The 15,230-nt window shown below is 34.3% G+C and overlaps 1 protein-coding gene across 1 annotated transcript in view; it reads left to right on the top strand.

Annotated features, from left to right (window-relative positions):
• Window positions 1-15,230, top strand: part of LOC108736815 (calsenilin) — a 48,064-nt gene that overhangs the window by 31,281 nt on the left and 1,553 nt on the right. Inside the window, exon 3 of the mRNA XM_025979593.1 lies at window positions 3,290-3,349. The gene's annotated coding sequence lies outside the window, so the exon portion shown is untranslated. The remainder of the gene's footprint in view (window positions 1-3,289; window positions 3,350-15,230) is intronic.

The raw sequence follows: 15,230 nt of genomic DNA, 5'->3' as shown, positions 1-15,230 counted from the left end.
GTTACCTCGCTCTGAGGCGTTCCATTTAAGGCTTGAAGTGCAAGCGAGAGCGCGGAACGAGCGACAAAGAGGCACAATCGGCCTCCGCGTTCGGCAGCGTTCGACATCTGTCTCTCTCCTACTTGATTGAGCGATGCGTCCGCGTGGACAGCTGCTATACAATAATACATTTCCATTTACCTCCTTCTCTATATCCATACAATATAATATATCTGTCAAACAAATAAAATTAAAATTTTCTTTTGAAAAATGAAACCATTCCATCAGTATTTTCTTATGACGTTGTCACGTTGAACTATCGTCAGTAAACCGATTTTTTTTAACAGATCCACATGTGGATGTACCGGACTTGTTATCCGTGATGATTGCGATTGATAGTTATTACCTTAGCAGGGGTGGTAAGAGAGGCTAATCCAAAAGACGTTGATTGTTTAATTCATTTATATATACCAAGGAATCGGTGACAATGAGGGGTTTTGTGATATCTGGAATGATGAATCGTCATAAAAAGATTCTACGTAGGCCTAAGTTAAGAATTTGGTATAAATAACTTGGGATAGACGCAGATATCAGTACCGAGCCGATCAGAATTTACTGGCGTATAATTCTATCCGTAATGGAAAGGCGTCGTTGACTGGGACGGATATCACGCGTTGTCACTGGTGATCTACCGTGTACTCTCTAGATTGAATTGTACACAGCGAGGTGAATTTGCGAGTCTTGGCTTTCTAATGGTAATAACATAAACCATTTGACATATCTGACATATTCCTGCTGTTTGGAAAAACTAACCCAGTTCGAGCTTATTCTGGAACAAGAAGGACTTGCCATCTTTTGCTTTATCTCGTAAAGTTTTTGTACCGTTTCTACCAAATGTTGGACCATGTATGCTAGAGAATTGACTGTGGAAGGAGTGATGGGCCAGGACTACTGCGATATGTGGTTGTGCTGAATCTACTATATGTACGCTACGTCGCTTCTAATGTTTCATACAGCTTCTTGTCTCTCATAGTTTCTAGGATCGCTTGGAATCAGCTTGCCCAAAGGGTTCTTAACAAACTATCAAGGGTTGTATCACTGCCTAAGATGACGCTATTTACACTTGCGATTTCTTACAATTCTTGTCCTTTGTGATCTCACCAGGCAATGATTCAATTTAAGTGATTATTATACATAAGAGCGATAACTGTCTATTGTTTTCGTTTTCATTCACTTACTGGTACTGTATGTGAAAGTAAAAACCTTGGTATATAGAATCGCAAAATATATGAAATACCACTTCGTTGTTATATACATTCGTACATGAGGAAGGTTAGAATGATAAAGACGTTCTCCAACATTTGTCTTCATATTGAGAACGAATTTGTGAAAGGAATTACTGTGGAAATGGTTCGAAAAACTATTTTCTAAAAAAAAACTAGAAAACTTCGACTCAATTAAGTGTTATTTTTTTCTACTTTTTCAAGCCATCATCATCATAAGGTCGTCAGTCCTAAGACTGGTTGGACACGTATCTCCACTCTTTCCTATTCTGAACTAAACTTCGCATTTCCGTAAAACTAGAACAACCAACATCCTTTACTATTTGCGAACAGTAATCTAACCTAGGTCTACCTCTACCCCTCCTAACTCCTGTTTCTGCCTCTAATATGTCTCTGACCAGACCTTCATGCCTGAGAAGGTGTCCTACCATATCATAAAAATAAATTTAGTTTTGATTTTATACATGTTTCTTGCACCAGATAAAATTATTTTTGACTACGTACTCAATTGCAGTCTATGGTTCACTGCTTGATACATTTGACGTAGGAAAGTAGACTGATAATAGTGAAAATAATTAAAAACATTAATTGGCCAGCCTGCCTCCATCCACCCATTGAAATATTTCCAATTCATAGCTTATTTATTTTAAATCCGATGTAAGATCCGTTTACACAATCATATGCGTAAGTAGAGTTGAGTTTAAAAGACCAATTAAAGTTTAAACGTCTACACTCTTAGAATCTTCGACATTTGTAATAAATGATTCGTTGCTTTTTGAATTTGGAATAAACTTTTTATGATCGAAGACCCATCTATGGACAATAGACATATTTGAATGTCATTCAGAATGCTTTAATTTATCTTTTTGTCGACAGGAATGTATAATTGTAGATACTTTTATCATGTAAACCTTATTCTTAACTTTCTTCTTTATTCAATGGCTTCTTGTGTCCTTGGAATGTTTCCAAGTTTCTTTATCTACACCCCGCATTAACTTTACCAGTAATTAATTAGAGCACGCGGCAATAAATTGGATGCCTACCACACAACACGATAAAATCTTTGTGAAGAGCAGGTACACCCTAAATCTTAATGATAACTTACGTTAAAAGTTGAGGACAAACACTTTGACTGTGAGCAATACTAACTCGAGGGTTTTAAATAATTGATTGTTAATAATTTTTGTATATCTAATATATTTACAACTTAAAATCATTTTTTTTTGTCTATAATGAAAGAGTAGATGGTTTAGCATGTAAAAATTGCACTAACAATGAATGACGCCTATTTACCTTCTTTACTTTTTTATTGATTGGTGTATGTCCCCGGGGATGTTGTAGAAGATAGCCGCCAAAACAATAACGTGACTTTTTCTATCCCTAAAATTAGTATATGATATATTAAAGTTAATTAAGTCTTGAATCAATTTTTGTCATAGATAACCTCAAATTAATGAGGAAAAATTGTTGTTTCTGTCACGCCCTCGCCGAGAATCGAACCTGGGTCCCTAGCATTACACATCATTGCTTTACCACTAACCTACGAGAGGTAACAGCAACAACGACAGTACGTATCTAACTTCATAGGTATAATCATTATCAACAATGAGACATTTAGAAGAATTTCTGTAGCGTTAATTTCAATACATTAAACTGAATTAATCTTTGAATCGATGGTTCTGTCACCTCTCGTGTCTCTTTGTTAAAGATGGTCTGTAAAGAGGTTCGAATCCCGGCGAGGGCGTGATAGCAGCAACAAATTTTCCTCATTAATTTGAGGTTATCTGTAAGTGGTAAAAGTTAATTCACATTAATGTATTGAAGTTAATCCTAGAAAAATTCTTGTAAAAATATATGATATACGACAGTGTCATTTTTATGCTTTACTGGCTAGACGCTAGACCCATTCACACAAAAAGATGAAAAATTATATCTATTCATTTATTTTTTTTTATTTTATCATAAAATCGTTTATCGTTAAGACCTAATAAACAACTTAATTTAAAATATTTTTTCTTAATTTACAGGACCATGTTTTCTCTGAGTATTGTAAGGATGGCAAGGATAGACAATGAAGGCATATTTAGGTATAAAAATGTTTTCTTTATTTATCCTTTAATTTATGTGAAGTGATTAGTCTCACACATCTGTAATCACGGTGCAATAGACTTCAATAAATGAATCTAATCGAATATTGCTCTATTTATTATTATTCCTATTGTTAGAATATGGGATCGTTGTTAAACATTAGTTTTTATTTTCGCTACGCTGCCAATTATTTTTTAAGAACACGTTGTTATTAACAAGGAAAAATGTTACAAAAGAATATGAGTTTATTATCTATAGACTTTTTACAAGTTATATATATATATAACTACAGTAATATAATAATTTTTAGATTTTGAACAGGGTGATTGTCACATAAGTAACCGATGCTCATTTATTGTAGTGCATACTATACGAGGTCTGCGATTAAAATAATGAAACCATTAGCATATCGTTCATTTGTCAAATTATGACAGATTTGCAGCACTTAAAACAGAGTCGGGCAAAGATTAACTTTGTAGGGACCGCTACCTAAGGTTAGTTTGGGTTACTCCATACCCTTCAATGAGTACGAGAGAGTAAGCAGTAATGACCCATATTGCTTTCTCTTTTTCTTCTCCCTTCCGCCCCTTCATCGCTTTGACGAGCGAAGCCTCTCTCGCAGCTTAAATAATACCTACGAAAATTTTCTAATGATCGTCCTGCAGCTCAGGGGTAGCATGCTGGACTACGTTCGTAATACTATTGGGTTCGGTTATGGAAGAGGGGACTCACCTACGAAATGGAAGGGATAAGAAAAGGAAAGAATCATCTCACTCGCACTCGCAGGAGCAATGAAGAGCTCCTTGGCTATACCTGAGGAGCGCTCGGGAGTCAAAAGAGCCGAGTTTGCCCGGCTCTGGCTTAAAGCATATGCTACTAATGGTTAAATGTTATGTGTAGAAAGTAGGTATTACGTCTGCCGAAGAAGAAAAAGAAAGCATGAGTGTACCTAACTTCTGTTTCACTCTCATTCTACATGCGATTAGCTGATTATTATTCGTGAAAAATTAATTTAAGCCAATAATTTCACTAACATTGTTCAAAGGAATACATAGCTAACGACTTTTAGTAGTATATGCTCTAAGAGTCTAAAGTGTACAGTGAAAACACATTATTCTTCATTATTTTATTAACGAACCTTGTGTATTCGTATTACCAGCATTACATGCAGGGTTAAGTATGTAATCTTAAAAAGAAGTTAGTTCAAATTAACATTACGTCCGCAAAAGCCTTCTGAATCAGTGGCATTTAAAATGCATTACCTCATTTTTCAAAATTCTTGACAACAAGTTCACTAAATATAAATATTGTACCTATGCATAACTGTTTATTTTCGTAAATAGATTTAAATACGCATTACATATATGTACATACATAATTACAATGGAATTACTGTACTCTCAAAATTTTGTAAAATTTATTGTTTGCGAAAATCTGTCCATAATGGATCATTATCCACAAAACAATTTAGGTACTAAAGCTAACTTACATAGACATATACATATACGTATTAACATGATAAATCTTCAGAAACACAGACAACAAATACTGTTTAATAATATTAAATAAATTTCCCTTTTTAAAATCCTTGGGTAAAAGTCTAGATGATGGCCTCCACCCCAGAAGGGGATGGAGGGGATCGAAAGAGGGTGATCACCTGAGTAAAACCCCAAAAACAATTTGCGGCGATCTCGCCCCCATAAAAAGTTATGGGGGTTAAAAGTTGATTATTTTGACAATTTTTAAACACTATAATTCAAATAAAATTCAATAAAATAATTATTTTCAAGCGGGTGGAGATGGGGGATCGAAAAAGGGTGGTCACTTGAACAAAACCCGATAACATAACCTAACCTAACCTATTTATAAAGATATTTAAATAATGTTTTATATAACTTTCTCAATAATTTTATTGTATTTTTCATTAGTTTTACCTTTGAATATTGTTTAAGAAGGACTATATAAATATTTACATGCCTAGAAATCTATAACAATTGGCATATTTATTAACCCCATAACTTTTTATGGGGGTGACACCGTCACTAACTTTTTATCGTACAGTGGTGGGGGAGACCTCCTCTTTCAATCCCCCCCCACCCCAACCTCGAAGGGCCATCATCTAGACCTATACCAATCCTTGAATTACTAGGTAAAAATTGGACTGATTTTACAAAAATATATTGAAATACTTTTTGTTTAAATATCCGTCCAAAGCCAACTAACGTTTTTTTCAACTTGTTTAGTCTTATTGCAATTATGCAACAAATTGAGAACTTTAATCGTGTGTAGGTTTTCGCGGCCGTGGTTTATTCTGTGCGTTGTTAAGCTCGGGTTTTCTAGCCGTTGTCAATGGAAATTTCTAGCCGACGTTTCGCCTGCAACTGCGGCAGATATTATCAAGGCTGGCGTGGTAGTAGTCTCAGTCAAAGTTCTCTTGAAGATAAGTGCCGGTGTCTTTTTTTTTTATTTTAGCGGAGGAAAGGAAATTTTCGGAAGACACCCAGCCGTCCATACGACTGAGTAATGTCGGATTTACAAGAAAAGTGTCCTCGAGCCTACATACTAAAACCTGTTCCCCTCAAGTCTTCTTCAGTCATGTGATGATATTTTTGGTGTTTCGGTTACTTTCGTAGAAGAAATAACAGCGCGTATTATATCTCGTCAAGTAGGTGGTGTAGTAGTTTGTCTGATATCTTGATACCTTTTAGTTCATTGTTTAAGTCTATTATTGCCGAATTAATTGAAAAGGTCGAGTTAATCAAAGATCGTCCTCGATTCTGTTGCTTGGTGGTCTCATCTTTTAGCCTTTAGGTGCAGACCCATCGTCGAATAGTTTCTCTTGAGTTTCGTAGGCGGTCGGTGTGGAGTGTTGTCCATTGCATCCTGCAGTTCCGCTGGACATGTTCCATGCTTTGGTAAAGATGGCATTCCGATTGTCGCCGTTGTTGGCGGTATTTTTCTAGTTTGATCCGCAGCTGGCAGAATGTTTCTGATCTTTTAGATTTCTACCTTCTTTCTATCTTCTAACTTCTTGGGTGCTACCAACAGTACAAGCGATATTTTCTTTGATTGGTTTTTCGTTCGGTGAACTGCTACTGCGTTTAGTCCTCTCCCTTCTAAGTCGCCTGAAAAGACGTCATATGTTTATCAAGTACTTGATGGGAAGGTTGTAGGCGCTCGTGTACATACGTCCCTTTGTCGAGCAGGGCGATTAGCCTGTTACGATCATCTTCAGTGAATGGGTGGTTCCTCACTCCTTCCTAGTAGCGTTGTCGAAATTTGTGTGATTTGTTCGAATTTTTTTTTTTATACATGTTGGTTCAGTTCTACAAGTACTGAAAGGCAACCGGAGAATTTTAGGCTCATCGGTTTTCGGTGCATCGTGACCGTTCTTTCGTTGTAAGTGATTTTCCTTGTTTTTTTCGGAACCACATATCCATCGTCTACACCCATGGCCCACGTATTTCTTGAAAAAGATTGTTCTAATATCGCTGTGAGCTTTATTCTATGATTGTTTTTGTAGATCGCTGCTGTCCTTTGATCTGAGATGCGTCGTTATTTTTATCCTCCAGGTTGTAGGAAACCTTTCCCTAATGGGGAATTCTGTCTTTTCCCTTGGCTGTCCTTTTAGAGTACGGCTGTGAACGAGGCATTATTTCTAATCTTGAACCCCTTCCCGGAAGAATTAACGAAGTTGTTCAGTCAATGTCTGAAATAAACGTATTTATTATGGAATGGGGAATTCTACGATTAAACAGACGAGGTTGTCATGGGAAACCCCTTAAGCCCAGTGGTAGCAAACTTCTACATAGAAAATTTTGAGAACGCACTGCTTTAAACTCCGCAAGAAAAATCTAAATACTAGTTCAGATATATCGACGATGTGTTCGCGGTTTCACTACATCTTTATACCAAGGCAATTTCTAAACTATTTAAACAACCGGAACAGCAAAATAAAGTTCACATTGGAAAAAGAACAGGAAGGTTCTCCTCCATTTTTTGGTTACTTGGAAAAATAGCAGACTAGGGCACAGGGTATTTAGAAACACCACATGCTCCGACAAATACCTACGCAAACCGTCCAACGACCATCCAAAACAAGAAATGGAAGTGATCACTAAACTGATTAACTGCGCTAGGCTAATTTGCGAACCAAAATTCTTAACAGAGGAATTAGAATACCTACAGCAGCGCTTGAGGAGAATAGTAGTTATAGCTTTACGGAAATAAAACGGCCCTCTAAAACGTGCTCTGACAGGATACCCAAATGAAAATAAAAATCCCCCAGCAAAAAAGGCTTTTTTACCATATCTAAAAGGTATCATGGACAAAACAGGCAGTGTTAGAAATCCATTTGACTAAACCGATTTATATTCTTACCACAAAGAATAAGGAGGCCCTTATATCTACGAAAGATAATAAGGATTTTCGACCATCTTCACAGATCTATCAAATACCCTGTAGCTGTGGCAAAGTTTACATCGGAAACACAGAAAGATCTATTAATACGAAAATATCAGAGCACAAAAGAAATTGTCGGTTGGGCTGAACACAAAAATCAGCAGAGCACACATTCGGAGAAGGCGATCACCTAATTCTGTTTGATGATACCCAGTTACTATACAATGCTGTTGGATACCTACATTGAAAGCTACTAGAGAGCTCTACTATACGCAACATCACTGGACGTGTCCTAGTGGTCAGAATTGTGGTATGCTAAAAAAAAGAGATGGAGTGAAGTTTCGGACAATATCTATCTCTCTCATGAAAGTGTCGTTGTTAAGACGCCCTGTGCCGAGAAATTATCACAACGACATACGGCTAAGGCACGTCCATTATTATATGTCAATGGTTTAGACCATTGCTTAGAATTCGGGAAAACACAGGTTCGATTCCGAGTTCATCTGCACTGATCCAAGTTTTTCTATGGTTTACTTAGATCATTTAGGCAAACGCTGGGACACTTATGTTACATATATAATCTTTAACTATCTTCTGTCTTCATTTCATCTGTCTCATCTTTCTCACCCCAACCATCTCAGTGATTCCTAAAAGGAGGCTGATGAGGGTATTCCGCCCTACCCTCCGGCGTAGTAGGGATAGTCTACCTGTCCACCAGTATTAGTAGCTGATGGGAATGAAATACCAAAAAGTTTTAAAGTTTTGGACACCAGCAGACCGCACTTACCACTAAGCAATCTCCCAAAGAATTTCGACAGACATGACCACCGCGTCACTTCTGAGAATGCCTGTCGCAGTTACGGGCGAAACGACGAAAAGAAATTTCCACTCGGGTAAAACAACGCACACAAATTGAGAACATACATAAATGAAAATTTTGTCTTATAAGTATACTTATCTGTCTGTTTTGATAAAATTCATGTCTCAAATCAAATTTTAATGAGTCAACATGATGTAAATCTGTATATTCGCTGGCCTAACCACTTGCTTTTATAAATTTATAGAACAACCGTAAGACATACAAAAGAAATGACGCCTTCTCGATCTCTTTTTCTGAAATAAATTTATTGGTATTCGGCCGTCGGTCGAAGAGTCGCCCGACCGATTCACCGCGCATATATTGCGCGGTGCAACGTTTGGCAGTTCGCGCGGTGCAACGGTTCGACAGTGCGCGGTGCAACGGTCGGGACGTTCGCGCGGTGCAACGGTTCGACAGTGCGCGGTGCAACGGTCGGGACGTTCGAGTCTAACGACTTCAAGTTGAACAGACCCGCCAGGCTTGATACCTATTCTAAAAGTTGTTTGTCATTTTTTGTTTCTCGAGTTATAAACAAAAGTTGAAAACTTCGTGCTTTTATTACATGTTGGTTGTCTATAAAATTATAGAAAAAAACTTTTACGTTTATTATTGCATAGGACACAATGGCGGCGCAAAAATTACAAAATAATTCATGCATCTTTTAATTTTAGTATAAAGTTGTATTTTTTTTTGTTTACTATAATTTAATTAAAAAAATAGTTTTTCCTGCTTTTACATTTTCTATTTGTAGTAGGCGCCTGTCGTTTGTATGACAGTGATTAACCGATTGACATATTAAAGTGTGTGGTATTGATTTGCATTTTCATAATTAAATCATTTCATCTATAAGACGTCCCACAAAAAATTACGACATGTTGGAATGTTTTATTAAAAGTAATAGTAATTTTGTTTCTATTCTCGCAAAAATAGATTTAAGGGGTTTATTTATTTCTGGGAAACACGTTTCGGTGTCATCGGACTGTCATTACTTACAATAAATAAAGCATTCAAACATGTCGGTGCATTTTTTGTAATTTGCAGAAGGGATTTTATGGGTTTAAGACCAAATGTAGTTAATTATGAAAACGCAAATTAGCATTAGGCATTTAAAAAAGACGATTTAAAAGTGCTTGAAACCAACAAAAGTTAAACTAGATGCGAAAATATTATTTTTGTTATTAAATGCTTACACATCCAATGCAACCCCGTATATTGCTTGTATTTGAAAACAGGAAAAAATCTTTTTAGTTAAACCATAAAAAATTACAAGACAATACAAAATTCAAAAGTTCATGAATTTTTTGTACTTTTTATTACGCCACTGTATTCTATGGAAGAAAATTACCATAAAAGTTGTTCTTTTTTTCGAATTTCCCAAACAAACAAGAAGCAGACATATAATCAAAACTCGAAATTTTCAACTTTTGTTTATAACTTGTAAATTAAAAGACGACATGACAAGATACCAATAAAATATCACTTACATTTACCGAGTTGTCCAATAGAGACATCAAAATTTGCCTAGTGTGTACAGTATTATTCCATGAAAATAGGCACCAACATGGCAATACGGTATACATATGCGCCATAGAAGAATTGCTTTAGCATTAGAATCATAATTTTTAATTTCTGTAGGTACATCGAAACTAAATGCGTTGCATAGCAAAGAATCACAAATAAATGCAACTGGTCTAAGTATCAGATGTGATTTTTCAGAAAACCTGGATTACAAACTTTTACTAATCGTAAAAGAAAATTACACGTTATACCTACTTGTTCCTAATAAAGAAAACACCATAAACTTATGCTCACGTTGTAATGTATTCCATGATATTGTCCAAATCTAGTAGAGGACATCCAATAACAAAGAATTTATTAAAATCTAACTAATTTGTTTTGAACATTAGATAAGTATTTTTAGGTGCCAGCCGTCAGTTTTAATTCAAAAAGAATTTTTTATTTTAAATAATTTGCAGTTTATAGTCCTTGGGTAATCTATTTAGACAATCCTACTTTTAAACTGTCTTGATAAACAAGAAACATTAAAATTATTTTAGTTATCAGGTTATCGCACTCCAGCTAATACTACGTGTTTATTATAATATAGTATATATGTTACAGCCATACCTCGAAGCTCTGACACTCTTAGGTTTGATTAGTCAATCCTCAGGTCTGACTTAAAGTTTTAGTCAAAGCCCAAATAAATGACATTTTTCGCCCTTTAACTAAAAAATTTTCGTCAAACCTAGGATAAACTAATTTGGTCAGGCAAACGTCCAAAGTCAATTTTATTAAATCGGGGTTTCACCAGACAAACCTCAATTAGATATTGGAATGTCTTATTTTGTTCGATTAGGTATAATAAAACGACATTTTTTAACTTTAATGTTTATTGTTTTAATGGTGAAGCATTATGACATTTAGAATTGCGTTAAATTTTTTTACATTTACATAATTTTTAAGAACTTTTTTTATTGCAGTGGCATTTTATGACTCCCAAATTTAGGATGTTTTTGGAGACAGCTGAACGTCAGGTACATCTTCGAAATTAAGAAAATTCTCTTTGCATTCTTTTATTTGATTCCTCGAAAAACGTGTATTTATTGCTCCGTATTTCGTTCCTACCCTGTATAAACCATCAACTGTTTTATCTTGTATGGTACCCAAAACATTTCGAGTATCCCCTTTGGCTCTATTGAAGCTGGGAATAAGTACCTACGTATGGTTACAGTTTTTCCAATCGCGATTGGCGGAAATTTTTGTTCAGTTAATTGTTTCATAACATTACCCTGAGCCTGAAGACCCTCAATTACCTTTTCTTTATTTATTTTTATATTTTCTTCACTTATAAAACTTCATTATCCACGTTTTCAGTGACAACACTGTTTGATTCACTCATCTTTAATCTTACACACCCGAACGCTCAATGTCCAAATGTGAAATGACAAAATAATTTATCGGAACACCGCAAGACACGTATAAACATGTTTAAAAAGTGCAGTACAGATTGACGTTTGACCGAATCTGCCAGGATCGACTTGGCAAAGTCCGAAACAGATTATTTTATTTTCGACGTTTAACTAAAAAGTTAGGAACTTCTAGGTTTAACTAAAAATACTTCAGTCAAAGGCCTAAATTCGCATTTTTTTATTGGTTTGTCTGGAGGCTTTGGTCAAACCTAGGATAAACCAGTTATTTCGGGAAGAGACTGCATATCGACCTTTGACTATAATACTGTATGTATGTCTTCAGTGGATTAAAAAGAAGAAATAAAAACATATTGCAGGAATCTTCAAAGGAAATATTTATATGTTCTAAGGAATATACCTACCGTATATTCTAAAAGCCATAAGACGACAATCCCAGTGCATTGGCTCCAGAGGGATACCTGAATCATCTTTTCAGGAGATATTGGTACGGTAAAGGTCTTCCTTCGGAAGTGGGGGGCCATCATCTAACCCCTATAACTTTTTATGGGGGTGAGACCGTCACGAACTTTTTATGGTACAGTGGTAGGGGAGACCTCCTCTGTCGATCCCACCCGGGACCATCAACTATACCTTTACCATTGCTACTTACGAAATATATTGATCTTGCACCTTTAAGATCTTTGTCTACTTTTGTTTTTAAATAATTCGAAAAGAAAAAAACAAAATAGATAATATTTTTTTTTCTCAGAAGAATTAGAAACCCTATAAATGTACAAAAAATTTTATCATTAAAGACTGCTTCTTATGTCTAGTTACTTTTAAGTGCGTTCCCTCTGGGGTCGATTCACTATACATATCGACCTATGGCCTAAATATCTTTATGGTACAAAGACAGATTATGACGTTATAAAATGTAGTTTTACCCCAAATGAGGCATTTAAAATGTTCAAGATTACTTAAATGGCATTTTCTTTTCCATAACTTTCAGAATTTTTGGAAAAATAAAAGTCAAAAATTTACGTCCGTTCTAATATTGATTTTTTAGTCATCCTTCGTAATATTTCTTTGAATTAAACTGAGGAAACTACATGAAAATACTTACGAGAACAATAAACACAAAGTTTATGATACAAAGCACCACAATAATCATTTCACCACGCAGAGTGGCGTCTTCACGCGGAAGAAATAATAAAATTAAACTATTATTACTGAAATACTTTTTGAAAAAGAAGAAACAGTTGTTGTCAAATCCATCGAATAAGCGTATACCAAGTGGTTTTTCTTTCGTTATATACTAAAAACTAAAACTAAATTATGGAAGGGGTTTAAGCTCATATTCTTATTGCAGTGGCATATCACCATCATGGTGTACTTTAATGATATCTAAACAATTTTTTTTCCATAGAATGGATGTAAAATAGGTAGTTGTATAAATCCGAAATATCTTGGGAACATGAACACACAAACGCCAACTGTTATTATCTTTTTTTTTTATATGAAAATCGGTGGTCAAAACAGTAAAGTATTTCCTGACACGTATCCTTTTTTTCTACTAAATTACGCGAGTTTTAACAGGTTCTAGCTTGGAAATTGATAAAACAAAAACATGAGCGAAAAGGTTGAAATGTAATGAAAATACCCAACTTGGTCCCATCAGAAGGACCAAAAAGCCTAAAAAAACATGATTTCTAAAATATTCGGCTCCATTTTCGTCCTGCTGGAAATACTCTGTACCATTAAACTTTGGGTTTGTTCTGCTCGTTTTTGTTTACTTTATCCATAGAGATAATACAATTAGAGTAAGCAAGTTCATTGGAAATGTATTTCTTAGAAGAAAAAATCAGAAAATAAAGGGGCAGCATCTATAAGTTTTTTGTTTTCAGCATGCATACGTAACATATGTGATGGTCACCTGTGCCGGTCAATCAGAAGCACAAAGAAAAGGTGGAAAATGGTCCCATTATTATTCATTTCACAGCAACTTTTACGGTAGCCTGGAACTTGCGTAGTCTAACTGTATTATCTCTATGGTTTAATTATATTAATACTCTGGAACCCTTACTACATACCAGTATACCTTTACAACTAACTTGGAAAAGTCAAAAAAATTATACTTCGTACAAAAATAAACGAAAACACGAAAAAAAACTATAGTTTTTTTAGAATTATTTTGAGATAGATCATAAACTCATAATTTTAGCGTAGCATTGTTACTTCCTTTAATTTGTTTGATAAAAATTCGTAAGCCTACTGTTTTTGTAAGTTTTTGGATAGGTAAAAATACTTAACTTATTTAGGTTTAGAATGGCATCTTGACTAAGACTGTATTAAAAGGTATTAGGAACTTTATTCAAATTTTAGTAGTTATAGTTAAGTACTTAATATTTAAATTGTTTTATTGTTAAAAAGGAAATAAACGCTGTTCAGTACGAATTTTAAATTTTTATTGTGCCAGTAGAAATTATTTTGCTATTTATTCAATAGTATTGAAACTGTTGAATTGCAACTACAGTATCTTCTAATTAAAGAATGATTTATTTAAATGTTTATTAGAAACGCGTTGTAAATATTGATAAATATTATTATCATAATAATAAAAGTCCACAATTTCTTAAATAAAATGTAATAAAACGATTAATTAATTTTATTGTGATGTATTTTACTGTTGTATTAAATTTCGTTTCTTTTTCAACATTTCCATGGAAATTCCTATAGATAACAATAAGCGGATGTCATGTTATGTTTTACATTATAAATTTTAAAAATTTGAAGCATTAAAGAATACTTAATATGTTCGATGTATTACTGTGTATTAATACAAAATGTAAAAATTTCTGAAATTATTATTGTAAAATTGTAATTACAGAATATTTCGATAAAGAAAGACTTTTCTTTCTTTGTTATTACTTTTTAACTGTCTTCTTTCACCGATTAAAGTTAAAAACTGTAAAAGATGTGCTCATACGTTATAAATAAACTGAAATGAATTTAGCAATAAATATTTCCAAATATGTATAAGTTCCTCATTAAAAAGAATAAAAAATTTGATCAAAAAAGGTTATGTCCGTTCCGAAATGGACGTCTCTTAAAGGGCCGTTAGCGACTTTTAGAGGTCATTAAGGTATTACGTAAACAGAATTTTAGAAATTTTTAAACCCTCCCCCCTATGCTTACATCAACGTTGATACCTGCATATTCCCTTAAATTTTTTTTACTTAATCATTAAACATCGCTTAAGAGCGAGTGAGCAATACCAATTATTTTGGTGGTTTGAACATGCTTTTCGCATTCGAATATGGACCCCCAGGGAACCCATTTTTGTTTAAATCAGAATCTGTAATAAAAGCCAGAAAAACTAGTAAAAAAAGGTGTACCTATATATAAGAAAATTACAAACATGGATAATTAATATAAACTAATATGGAACAAAATTATAATCCATGATTACTTGTAATTTGTAATCATACGATTAATTCATTTATCTTATTATTATCATGTGTGCTGCCACCTACACTACGTACTGAGAACCATTTTTGGAATTTGTAATATATAAAAATACAATACTGACTAATAGTTTGATTAAAAATTTTGAGGATTATGCAAAATTTTCAAATTTCAAAATATAGTAATTTTTAAATGGCTGTAACTAGTCTTTTTGTAAAGATAATAATACTTTGTCTTAGTGTTTTG

This window comes from Agrilus planipennis, unplaced genomic scaffold, assembly GCF_000699045.2.
Source record: "Agrilus planipennis isolate EAB-ADULT unplaced genomic scaffold, Apla_2.0 scaffold142, whole genome shotgun sequence".
Taxonomy (NCBI): Eukaryota; Metazoa; Arthropoda; class Insecta; order Coleoptera; family Buprestidae; genus Agrilus; species Agrilus planipennis.
This window is presented reverse-complemented; position numbering and strand designations above follow the sequence as displayed.